This window comes from Natator depressus, chromosome 2 (assembly GCF_965152275.1).
Source record: "Natator depressus isolate rNatDep1 chromosome 2, rNatDep2.hap1, whole genome shotgun sequence".
NCBI lineage: Eukaryota > Metazoa > Chordata > Testudines > Cheloniidae > Natator > Natator depressus.
The window spans coordinates 177,917,241-177,930,752 of record NC_134235.1 but is presented as its reverse complement, the minus strand read 5'-3'; positions in this window follow the sequence as shown (position 1 = coordinate 177,930,752).

The window sequence follows — 13,512 nt, the reverse complement described above, 5'->3', positions numbered from 1 at the left end:
GCATGGGGTGTGCCTATCATTTCACAGTTCTACCCCATTGCTACAAAACTTGTAAGGTCCAGATTTACTTAGATTTTGCTGGTAGCCTTGTAGAAAGTTTAGAAAGAAATTCTTTCACACAGGAAGCTAACACTATAGTGTAACTACTCTCCAGATGTGTTTATCTCTGTATATTTGTTAAAATACCCAAGGAAAGTTAAATACAAAGCAAATTCCTAAATGATATATTACAAAACTAATCATGCTACATCCTTTTGCCTGAACACAACTTTTCATATATATAATAACTAGTAGAAGGGGGAAAAATGGCTAGCAGCCATGGAGCCATCAGTTCTGTAACCATCTATCAGTCTGTTTCCTAGAGCATTACAAATAACCATATATTGATGCAAGTTGCTTAATGTGTTTCCAGGAATCCAAACATAAACTAACACATTTGAATTAAAGGATGTCAGCATCTTTTTGAAATCCAGAAATGTAAATTTCACATTGGTTTGCTTAGTTCATATCCACTCCTTGAAATGTAAATGATAGAACAGAAGCAGATGTTATGAACAAAAATGCAAATTTCAGATGAGTGATGTTTCACATTAGGTTGCATACAGGAACAGCAGATACTGATATAAAGAAACAAGGTTAGTCATGTCATTTTGTCAACGATGAGAGGAAATGTTCACAGTACAATTACTGATGTATATACTCCTGTATACCCTGTGATTTTAATGTGGAGGACCTGGATGGGGAGGGTCTACCACAGACATGCATCATCCACCCCAAGATTCTACACAATAGGTAGAATAATCTACACAATAGGTAACACAATCCCATGCTGTATCACCTTGAGTTGACTCCCCTCTGTACTAGGAACCCCCTACCTCCACCCTTATGGACAGCCACAATCTCAGAAGTCCTTTATAATGCAGCTCCATTGGTTGGGAAGAAAGTTCTTCAGGCAGGCTATTCCATTGCAGGGTTTCTTTCACCTTCCTCTGAAGCATCTAGTACCAGCCACCACCAGAGACTTGGCAGAGTACAAAAGGGAGAGGAGGAAGGCCTCCTGTCCCAGGGCACAAGGCTCATCTACATTCCTGCAGTGGGCTGGGGCATGCATCACAGCCAGCAATGGTTTGTGAGGAAGTCATGGTGCACATACGCAACCATGTGCAGTATACACTAACCACCTCTACCGTTGGCATGCAAACTGTTCTAGCTGAGAGGAGGAGTCAACAGCATTTAACAACACACTGCAGTGGTCCACAGTGAGCCACAAGAACATGTTGTTTTGCTGTAGGCATGTCTGGTTATGCACCTCTAACAATAATGAGCTCATAGAAATTGCCATACCAAATCAGACCTGTGGTCCAAATAGTCCACTCTCCTGTCTCAAACAGTGGCAAGAAACTTTAGAGGAGGGTGCAAAAAAACCAAACCAGGCAAGACTGCCCAGAGGGGAGGTTCTTCCTAACTTGCTCAGTTAGAGTTTATATTATGACCTGAAGCTTAAGTGTTGATATCCCTTTTATATATTTATGTTTTATTTGTATTTAGATTTTACCTAATATAACTGTGGAAGTTTTCACCACTGATATGAATATCTAATCCTCATGGCCTCCATGACGTCAAGTGGCAATGAGTTCCACATGTCAATCATGTATTGTGGTGAAAAAGTATTTTCTTTTATAATAGTCATACTTAGCTGGTATAGAACATTTTCTGTTGTCAAAGCACTGTACAAAATTAACTAACTAATCTCAAACCCCACTGTGGAAACTTTCTAAGTCATTACAGGATTTACTCCTCTATATCCCATAATAACATATTTCACAGCTCTGTAAAAGATAAACCACTATTCATCACATCAACTTAATCTAAACCTACAACAATTTTTTTTCTGTCTTTAATATATTGGTCTTTGATCCCTGTGGGAGCTACTGCCCAAAAAGACAAGGCCAGGTCCATTTTGTTAAGACTATTTCCAGTCACTGCTGATGCTCTTTTAATTAGCTCAAACACTATTTGAGCTGCACTAATTACAGACTGTTTTTGAAAGTGTCTTGCGTTTGTTGATACAGTGGACAGAGTTTACAAGTTAACATCAAATGGGAAAAAATGTACACCTGAAATTCTACCTGTCAGCATGTCTACGCATGATCACTACACACACCACCATCACTATCTGACTGTCCCAGTTTTCAACAAGGAAAAAAGAAAGACGGACGGGAGAGAGGACAGAACCAACAGTGCATATATATGTTCAGGGAGACAGCAGCATTTTAAACACATGCATAAAAAAGTTAAATACATGAAAAATGTAATGATTTGTAGAAAAATAAAAGGTCAGATACCTCAGACAGTCAAAGTAATGAGTTTTAAATTGCTTAATTGGCAATTTTTTATCAAATTTTATTCAGTAAAATTAAACTGCTCTCAGCAACTAATTGTAATGGCTGGCAAAAGGGGGGGGGGGCGAACCATAAAAAAGCAAACCATTATAGTTCCCAAAAAGAAAAGATTAGGTAATGTGACCTTCCCATAAAACTAATTATTGAATTTAATCCTTCATAAAATGATTTGTCTGCAAAACTGTATGAGACCTGCTCAGTTTAACACCTGCCCAGAAGAATATCAGATTTTTAAACATACAGATACAGTGAATGAGCCAAATTCTGCTCTTTTAGGTATTTTCCTGGTGCCCTTCGCTATGGTATGTGAGCTCCAAACACACTAATATGTGCATCAAGATGTCCATCTGTTCTAAATCTGTGCAACCCAAAGTCAATTGGGTTGCTTAAGGTGTAATAAAGATCCAGTTCAAAGCCCACTCTAATCAGTGGAAAGACTCCAATTGGCTGTGGTGGTCCTTGGTGCAGGCCTAAGAGCAAAATTTAGCCGCTTGTTTTTAATTGTAAATTTCCAGTTTCCAGTTCTAAACTTTCAGTCACAGAGACTTGAAATAAGTTTGTACTGTTCCATTACTGGGCCGGCAGCCGCTTTTTAAACAGACACTGTACTTAGGGAGACCACCTAGCTTCCTCAGCAAGCTTCCACTCAAACATTCTTGCTTCACACATGTGAGAAAACCTCCACAGCCCTTCCAGCGTGCTTCCACTTTGTGCATGGTGGCTCGGATTCTGGGCAGCAGACAAGCTGAGATCCACACAGCTGGGGGGGGGAGGGGGAGATATGGGAGATAGGGCATAGGTGGTTTTATGGTGGATTTTTAATTGAACATAAAGCAGCAACACTCAATGGACCATTATCGCATTCAAGAGTAGTTAGAGTGCAGTGCACTCCAACCACATTCTCACTGAGATTTTCTCTATCTGACACCCCTCCTGCGGGTGTTTTGATAGGAGAGGAGGACCTGGGCCTATATCCTGACTACATCAATTTACCTGTAGTTTCTGAATCTGCAAACACAATTGGGTGTAATGCTTACTACCGTCCACAGTCCCATTAAATACAACGTGACTATGGGCAATAATAAACATTATACCCAATAGTAAGGGTTTGCATGATTGGACCCTGAGGCAGAAATCCGTTCAGATTTAATGGGCAAGGGATGGTGTGCAAAAAGCATCCACCCCTTCTGCCTTGCCCCTTCTCTCCCACTCTCTCTTGCCTGGTAGCTATCACAGTGGCTGGGGGGAAAACAGTCACCAAAGTAGCACTCCACCTTGCTCCTTCAACCCACAGGTTTTTGTACCCTCAGCCCACAGTGGGTGAGGGGCAATTTGGATTATAAGTAAGTACATCTTTTTAAAATATATATATATATGATTTTTAACCTGACGTGTCTCTAACAACTATGTCATGTTTCATCATTATATTTGCTGTCAACTGAATCAGGGTCCAGCCTTTGGTAACTAATTTAAATCAATCACACCTTTTCAGTCTGACTGTTTGAGGAAACTTTCCATAAAATTAGTCCTTGAGCATTCCTTGCAGTGTTTTTGTTATATAACAGGTGCATATATTAATTATTGTATCATACATACTTGTAGCAACAGAGAGCCTTTGTTCAAAAGTTCAGCCTTGCATGTTCCTCAATATATTTCCCAAAGAAATGCCCTCCACCAAAATATATGAGACTCTGAAGTCATGATTTAGAAATCATTGTCTTCCATAGGAAGACAACAAATAGAGCTTTTTGCTCTCTTATGATGACTGCGCAAGAACAAAATTCAAATGTAGCCACTGAAAAGATGACAGATGCTGAAATCCATCATTCCCAAACTTCTTTCTGTAAGAGACAGACTTTATTCCTCACCTCCAAACAAATGCTGTTTCAGGTGCCAGTGTTTGGAGCAACAGCTACATGCAGTGGCCAGGTAAGAGAATACCCACTTCTGTTTAAAAGTGGAAGTCTGAAACAGTGTGAACAGCCTCAGAGCAAATGCAGTAAATCAGGTCTGACTGAATATGCAAGCAAGTCACAAAACAAAATCTACTATGAAATTTAGGACTGGATTCTCTAGTCCACTAAGGTCACTTTGTGCTGTTATGGAAAATGGAGTTTTCAGTAAACAAAAAAATTGTTTTGATGATGATTTTGATAACATCGTCAATAAAAATGTCAATAAAAACATGATGAAAATGTTCATGAAAAATAAAAAATGAAAAAGTCAATGGTTTCACACGAAAATTCTACTTTGCAAAAGGCCATTTTTCAATAACAAAAAATTGACAGCAATAGAATTACTCAAGATGTGAAATACTACTCAGTGTAAGTAAGGGTGGCACAATCTGTCCCTGATAAAGAAGGGATAAGACCTCAAGCTTCAGACTGAAGATTGTGGAAATGTTGCTGCTCACTTTAAAATTGTACTACAGTATTTAGATTCTTAATGCATTTCAAAGTCTGAAGCGTAATAGAAAATGAATATTTCTTGTATTGTTATGCAGCCGCTTGTGATCAGAGTACATGCTGCACATTGCAGGGTCATCATCTGAACTGCAGAGAGAGAGGGCTACTATACAGAAAGGGACAGGTTGCTCTGTGGGACGTTTCTGGGGTGTTTAATTAGATGAACTGAGACTTATGTAAAGTTTCATAAAGAATGCTATGCTTCATGTCAAATGATGAGCTAAAGAATTTAGAGCTCAGTGAAAGATGTTCGTGGTCGATAAATTAATTCCCTCACTCTGGGAATTGTGATTTCCCAGAATAACTAACAATAACAAAGATATTCAAAATGCAAACATCTCAGCTGGTATCCACAGATAGGTGATCTTTGCAGCAAGAGCTGTGACACTGGACATGAAATGTCACTGGGAATGATGACTTGTTTCAATAAATGGTATTCTCCTATAGCAAGCATTATTATGCTGATGAGAGAATATATTAGCAATATTAAAATGGCTAAGTGTTCTAGCTTTTAAACTGGGAAAAATGAGTCCAGGAAAAGGCTAATTCTGGGAGTTTTTACTTTAGCTGGGTGCTATGGGAATCTCTATATCTTACGTTATTTCAATTCCTATGGGACCTTAAGTTTAAAAAGTATTTTTTCCTATATTTCTTTGATGTACCTGAGGTGTTTTTTCTGCCTTTTTGCCCTTTGTGGGATTTGAGTCTATGATCAACAGTTAACACACATTAGACCTCTGTGTGACAGGCACCTAAAAGAACATGGGTCTAAATTTTCCAGATGTGGTTAGTGGTTTTGGTTGCCTAATTTGAAACATTTATAGAAGGGTTTGATTTTTTGAGGGTGGGTACTCAACTCTTCTAGAAACCAGACTTCTTTAAGGTGTCTCAGTTTGGACGACCCAAATTTGAAGAATGCAGAATCATTGGTTGCTTTTGGAAAATTTAGGCCATAACCTTTAAAAGTATCAATTAGTCTTTTGGAAGGTAAAATATTTTTTCTGTTTGTTCTATTTAGGATCAGCTTTTTATGCAGCAGCTTTGAATGATCCCTCATTTTTGATTGATGGGAGCCTGTGTGTCTGATGTTGAGCAAACAGTTAATGATATTTGCTAAAAATACAGTTTTAAATCAGACATGTTTATGACATTTTATAAAAACACTAGGAATGATCTGCTATACTGTGACTTATTAAATACCAGACAATTATACTGGTTAATTAATTATACTGATCCTACTGTATGAAATTCCAGTCTGACACTGAGCCACCAGGGGGAGACAAGATACTGAATATGTATTAATTGTTCCTGAATCAATTTTGTATCTAGGACTCTCCTTATGAAACAGAAAGAGCACCAGCTTAGCCAAGGGCTGGATTTTCAGGGAATTTCACCCATAACCCACAATGACTCTAACTGGAATTGTGGCTGCTCATCTCTTTGGAAAATCAGACCCTGCATATATCATTTTGGTACCCAGCTGCAGGACTAGTTCAGACAATACTAACAAAGCTGTAGCTGCAGGGGTCCCCTGCAACACAGCACATGTGATATTTACTGCTTATTCTCTAGACTAGTACCTTAACCACAGTCCATCTTTCCTTTCATTGTTACTTAAAAGGATAAAGGTACAATATGGCAGACAGATTGGCAATTTGTGTGGGATTTAAGTGATATGGGAAAGGGATCCCTTAGCAATTGTTTATAGAACAAACACTGTAGCAAGACATACATTTTATAGAAAATGTGACAGTGTATGCCTTTCTAATTCTTGCTACTGGACATCAACACAAAATAGGGAGGTTTTTTTGTTTTTTCCTTAATTTGTTTTCTTTATTGGGTAGAACACATGAGTTAAATCAAAGCTCAGAAAAATGAAGGGGTTTTATTAAAGCTTCCTGACCTTTAGAAATTTTGTAATGGAAAAGTATTACCAAATCACTGTTAAGGATTCACATTGTTCAAATAAGGATTTGAAAGGCAGCCTCCAAATATGCCAGCTGGCATTTTCAATTTGCTCACCATCTCCTTTAAATGTTCTTTTCATGCTTTAAGCACTATGAGAACTTTGAAATTTTCACCTTGTTTTCAAACAAACTACAGTGATCTCTTGCAACTCAAAATAGGTCCAACTCTGCACTATGCTGCACAGAGAGAGCATTACTAGACAATAGCCCAAACAGAACATGAACCAAAGTTAAAACTCCAGTGTCACTTCCAGAATCTGCAGTATCAGATATAAGCATATTCCAAGTGACAGTAACTGATGTTTTGTGTGTGTACATAACTAATAAACACAGTGACTACATTACATGGGTGAGTATAACACAATAATCCATCAGCACTGGTTAAAAACAATAGGGAAATTAAAAAAAATAGTTTGGGGCACTCTGTGATCATTGAGCAGAGAGGAAAGACAAATATCTATCGGATTTTCTGATTTACACCAGAAGAAAATGCAGAAGAGAAATGTGATTTTCTAACTCAACAGTATTTGGCCACTGCTACACAATTTTTAAATAAAAGGGATATAAACCCACACACTTCAAAGCATAGAGGAACTACTAACTGATGGGGATAGAAAGAAACTTCCCTTAAGGGCAGGTTACCTCACGATTGTCCAGCAGAGGTTTCTTGCACCTTTCTCAGAAGCATGTGGTATGGCCACTGTCAGAGACAGGATGTTGGACTAGATGAACCATGGATCTGATCCCATAGGGCAATTTCTATGTTACTTTGCCTGGGTAAATGAAATTTAGTGAGGCTGCCATGGATGCTTTCTATGAATTAACCAGCTAGCAATAGAAAATAAAAATTCCCCCATCACTTATTTCCTTACTAAAAGGCAGCAGAGTAATGGTGGAAGGGTGTACTGTGGGCTTATTTTCTTGTCACATGCAAGCTGCTTCTTTATAAATGAAGTTGACCTTTGAAAAAACTTCTGTACACTGCCTCTTCCTCCAGGTGTTATATTCCCTTTTCCCTTTAGCTCTTTAACTCAATCAGTCTCTCTCTCTCGCTCGCTAACACACACACACACACACACACACATTTCAGCAGGTACGACTTCTTAGAGACACACACAAAACTTTATTAACTTGTAGCTGAGGTTGCGCTAGAGAATTCCCTATCAATTGAATCACTAATCTAAATAGATTGTCAGAATTATTCTAATGAAATATTATTAAAAACCAAAGTAAAATATTTTGAGTTATATTCATTTAAAAATGGAATGTATTTTAGAATTTAGACTTACTGTACCAGAGGTAACATCCAGCAACTGTAGAACATCCATTATCAGATGAATAACCAATCTCCTTATGAAGTGGCTGAAACGTCATTAATTTCCTTTATTGCATATTCTGCACTGTCTCTTCAGTTATGCAATTACCTAGACTTCCTCTCAGTTATACATTTCATCAATTATACTAGCTTTTCATATTGAAAAAACTATTTTTTTAATTTAACTATGAATATAGTTTATTTCTGGACTCATTTCCATATCTAAGAAATGGAAATATTTAGCAGTGACTTAAAATAAATGATTTTCTTGAGAAAGAAATAGCAGGTAAAACTACAAATGGTTTTGATAGGAAGTGAATGATTCCTTTGCAAAGAGCTGAAAGAAATTACACTCCTTCTCTAGACTAAAGGAAGTCTATTCTGAGTTAATATGTATAACTGTATCTTATTCACTAATCTTATGGGAAGGAGATTTTCAAAATTGCCTATGTGGTTTAGGAGCCCACATCCCTGTTACTTTCTGATATGTGTGCTCCTAAATCACCTGGGTATTTTTAAAAATCTTCCCCTATGTGTCTAGGGTAATATATACTGCATGAAGATGCATGCATTTACTCTGTGATAGTCTAGCCAAACACTTTTATGTATCTCAATTCAGAAAAGCCAAAACAACTGAGCAACCCTTTAAATAGTTCAAGTTCAAGCAAATACTATTTCTTCCAGAAGTTGGGGCTCTGCTACATATTCTTCACATTAATCAGGATAAAACTCTTCATTTTGATTTACAAGAGAATTCCTGTCAGAACTATTTTCCTCTTCCATGTTCTCCTCTATAGCACGTTGAAGGGCAAAACCACAGGGGGTCAGACAGAAGGAAATGCCATTATCTGGTAGCATCCTCCCCTTCAGCCACAAAGCAGCCATTATGCCCGTCATGAGAAAAATGTGTCTCTTCCTGGGCAAGGCACTCCCTAAAGATACACTCACATCTGAGCCTGGACTGTGTGCTCTACAGGGAAACACAGCAGGCACACTTAGACTGCTGCTCTCCTTCTTTGCTAGATCTTGGGTTACATATACCAGCAAAGAAGAAAAAGAAAAAACAAAGAAAATGAAAAAATCACTAGGACCTTAAGGAAAGAAACTATGCAAGCAAACATCACAAAAGAAGGGGCACTCCATTTCAAAATCCTCAATTTGGGACCTAAGGGGAACTGACAGTATCCCTTCAATCCCTTCCTTTTCCTACCCATCTGATCATATGGGTGCTTCAGTTAATTCCATCTTTTGATATGAGTTTGACCCCTCTGAGTAATCCAGACAGACATCTGTATTAACCTTTACACAGCAGCCTTTTCCATATCTGTCAAGCTGGGAACATTAGTGGACTTTCTCTGTAAAGGTCAGACGGTGCTCAAAGGCCTCAAGCATCAGGGCTCATCCTTCTAACAGGAAGGTGAGCACTTCATGCAACATCTTGATGTATTTCTATTACATGTTAATTTACTTTGTGATCTATAAGGCAACTGGAAGTGGAATATGATTAGTGAGATGAGAGAGCCCAGTGCAATATATCCATCACTATTTGTTGCTGTGGTTACGGTTATCAAAGGCAGTAATAAAACATGTTTTACCAGAGTTGAAAAACATTGATTGCCCTATCATTTTCCCATCTTCTTCCACAAGAGAGTTCAAATTGGTTTGAAAATTAGTGTTATCAGACCTGACTTCAAAGGGAGGGAGCATTTTATCACTCTGCTTAATTCTTGATGATTGTAATACTACAGAGTGAAAGCTCATTGGAGAAAAAAACAAAATGAGAAGACCGGAGACACTTTCATTCAACCAAGATACAGCATAAAGATACAAAACATAACTAATAAGAGCAGTAGCTGCAGACCTACCAATATCAAGGAGTGAATTTAGCTAAGAGGTTTTAGCTTATCTGGTATTAAATAATGATCTATCATCAAGTTTCATGGTTCCAGCTGTCAGATTTTAAGAAGAGAAATGCTAGCATACTGAGAAAAAGCCTCCCTCTTTTTTATACTTTCTAAAATTTTATTATTTGTGAGAAACCCCAGTTAAGACCAGGGCCTGCATTGTGGTAGTTACTTTACAAACATAATTAGAGATGGTCCCTGACCCAAAGAGTTTACAATATAAATGGACAACTCAGACAAAGAGTGTGAGGGGAATACAGAAGCACAGAGAGGAGAAGTGACCTGTCACAGGTCACACCAGTAGGTCTTTATCAGAGCAAGGAATGGAACCAGGCCTCCTGAGTCCTTGTCCAGTGCTCTGTCTATTAGACCAGACAGTCTCTCCAAGTTTTCAGCAAATCTTATTGATAAATTCTTGGTTTCAAATTTTGCAAGGATTGCAGATAAAACCGTACTGTGCTAGCAGGACGAATGAATGAACGTTTCAGTTTAGTCAATTTTTGTAGTGTTTCTTAAATAATGTATGGCCTGTCAAACCTCTCTGACCAATGTATCCAACTTGCTCACTTCCAGTTCCCAGTTTTTAAATTCTACCTAATATCTTTCCTGACATCTCTTAATTCAATATTTTCTACCTGACAGTCTTTATCAAGCTAACTTTTTTTACGGCTGGGATTGAAAAGTTATCTGAGAAGGACAGTTCAGCTAACATCTTTAGCAAGGCTTGCCTCAAGACATTTTAGATTCAGTAACAATGCAAAGAGAATGTGTGTATAAGACCTGGCATGTAAAAGAAAATGGGACATTGAATAAAGGACACTGCCAGAGATCCCACATGTTGGGACAGGAGACATTATTGCCCTCAGGGACCAGAATATCAGGCAAGAATAACTAGAGCACACTACACATTGGCAACACCCCCTATGCCAGAAGCTGCAAGAAGAGGTAGCATATGAGCAGACTATGCCAGCACTATATCAGCTGGAGAACGAGCAGTCTTCCAGCCCCCTAGCACTGCCAGAGTAGTGCAATGGGCCAGAACAAAGACGAAAATCTGTCTCACAGATTCTATTTTAAGATACATCCACACTGGAGGTAGAGGTGTAATTTCCAGCTCGAGGAGACAAACCCACACTAGCTCTGACTGAACTAGCACGCTAAAAATATAAGTGTAGCCATGGTGGCATGAGCAATGGGATGGGCTAGCTGCCATGCGTATGATCCCATCAGAAACTTTAGGTTCATACTTGGGCAGCTCCCCTATCCTGCCACTCACGCTGCTGCAGCTACACTTCTATTTTTAGCACACTAACTCAATCAGAGCTAGCGTGGGTATGTCTACCTGAGCTGGAAATTACATCTTCCAGTGCCAGTGCAGGCATACCCTAAGTTTCTTTCCTTTTTCATTGTAGCCATGTTGCTCTCAGGGTATTAGAAAGACAAAGTGGGTGAGGTAATATCTTTTATTGGACCAACTTCTGTTGGTGAGAGACAAGCTTTCAAGCTACACAGAGCCCTTCTACAGAAGCTCCATGTAGCTTAAAAGCTTGTCTCTTTCGTTTTTGAGGCAGACACGTTGCTGTCAGACAAGACTCAAGAAAAGACAAATACCGTACGGTAAGTCCCATTTCTATTTCCTATTCTGTAACTAAAGCTTAGCACTACTCTAGCAATGCTTTCTAAAGTATTCATATAGGCATTTATTTATGGATTTAGATTTTCTGTTTGTACAATTGCCAATAAAAGCTTCTTTTGATTAAGATCTACAAAGACCATCTGAACTATTTAACAGGGAAAATTCATGGCTGCACGTGCAGAGGGAATGGAATCAGAGCTGGATTTAGACAATCTGGGACTGTAGCTACACCAAGACATGAGGCCCATCTGTGACCCCTCCTTCATGTCCCTTACCCCATGCTGTACCCCTGCCCTTTGCTTGGAATGGCTATAGCAAGGCTCTTGTCCTGTCCCTGACATCATCCCAGCATGGAGCCCATTTTTCCCCAGGAGCAGCAACAGAGGTCACCAGTACTCTCCAGAGGTGCAGGAAGTGGCTAGAGAGGGAGCTCGTCCAGTACTTATCCCGACAACCAGGGTGCATTCACTTGGGCTGGACCAACTCCACTCTTCCCCTCAGCCACACAGAGAGTCCTTTGTTGGGGTGGTTTTGGTGGGGTCCCCTAGAGCAGTGAGTCTTGGAATTAATACCCTATTGAAATGCACAGATATTTTCACACCTCACAGGGCTATTTTTTCAGGTTGCCGGCAGACTCAGGCAGATATCACTGCAATCACACATACTTATGTCACATTTTAAGGTTTTCTTTGCAATCCTGACAACTAGAAACATGCTATTTTTTTTTAATGAAAACTGAGATTCTGCCCTCTTCAGGAGAACTGGAGGAACTGGAGACCTAGTCACAGGCTTAGAGTGCTTATGCCTTAATCCAACCCTGAATGGAATACTCTGCCCACTTGAGGGAGATGAGGGGGAAAAATAGGTTAAAGTCAGGATACAAGGCCATAGCAACAGAAAAGTGTTTTGTATTGTTATAGCTTATTGTTGGCTGGTTGTCTATGCTGGGTGATATTGGCTGCTGAATTGTTATCTATGTAGCATATTCCTCTGAATGGTATTTTTGATGTGTGTCTGTTCAGCCAGAGCCTGGGATTAGCATCTTTTAAAATAAATAAATAAAGAGGTTTTGGTGGTGTGGATAAAATGAAGTGTGTTCCAGGGCAGCATATACACTTCCTCCTTCCTTCTCTTCTCCACTGCATATCAGTTACAGAAGCTAATGTCAAGCTGCATATAATATTTTTCCAGCAGCAGTAACATTTATTTCCCTGGCAACCTCTTCACATAGCCATGTTGATAACTTTGTGATTGCCTCTAGGCCTGTTATGTAATTAAGTATCATTTGCCGCTTAGGCTGCCTTATTGAAGAGAATGCTGTTTTTCATTGATTCATTGTCTGATGCTAAATAATTGGTGCATTTTGTTTATTTTTGAATACAGTACAGTGACAGAAAGATCACATGCATATTTTTAACATTTGCTACTGATTCTCCCAACTGATGAGATTAAATATCAAGGGTCATCCCAGTGAAAGATTAAAATCTCACAATTTCTAGTGATGAACAAGAGGGCTTTTATCATTTGGAGGAATTACTGCAATTTTAAAAACATAAATGGCATATTTTTCCTTCTCAAGTGCACCCATAATATTTAGGTGTACATAGGTTTTGTGCATGCAAAACCCACATTTGCACAAGTAAACTAGGTTATTTTTGCCATAAATTGGTATTTGCAGGTGCATTTCCCCATTTTGCTTGTACAAATGCAGGCTTTTGATTCATAAATTAGATTTCTTTGGAGATGCAATTGAAGAAGCCCATTAGAAATTAGCCCCTGATTTTCAACTAGTGACTTATTAATTTTAATTGTTCTCTTTTTCT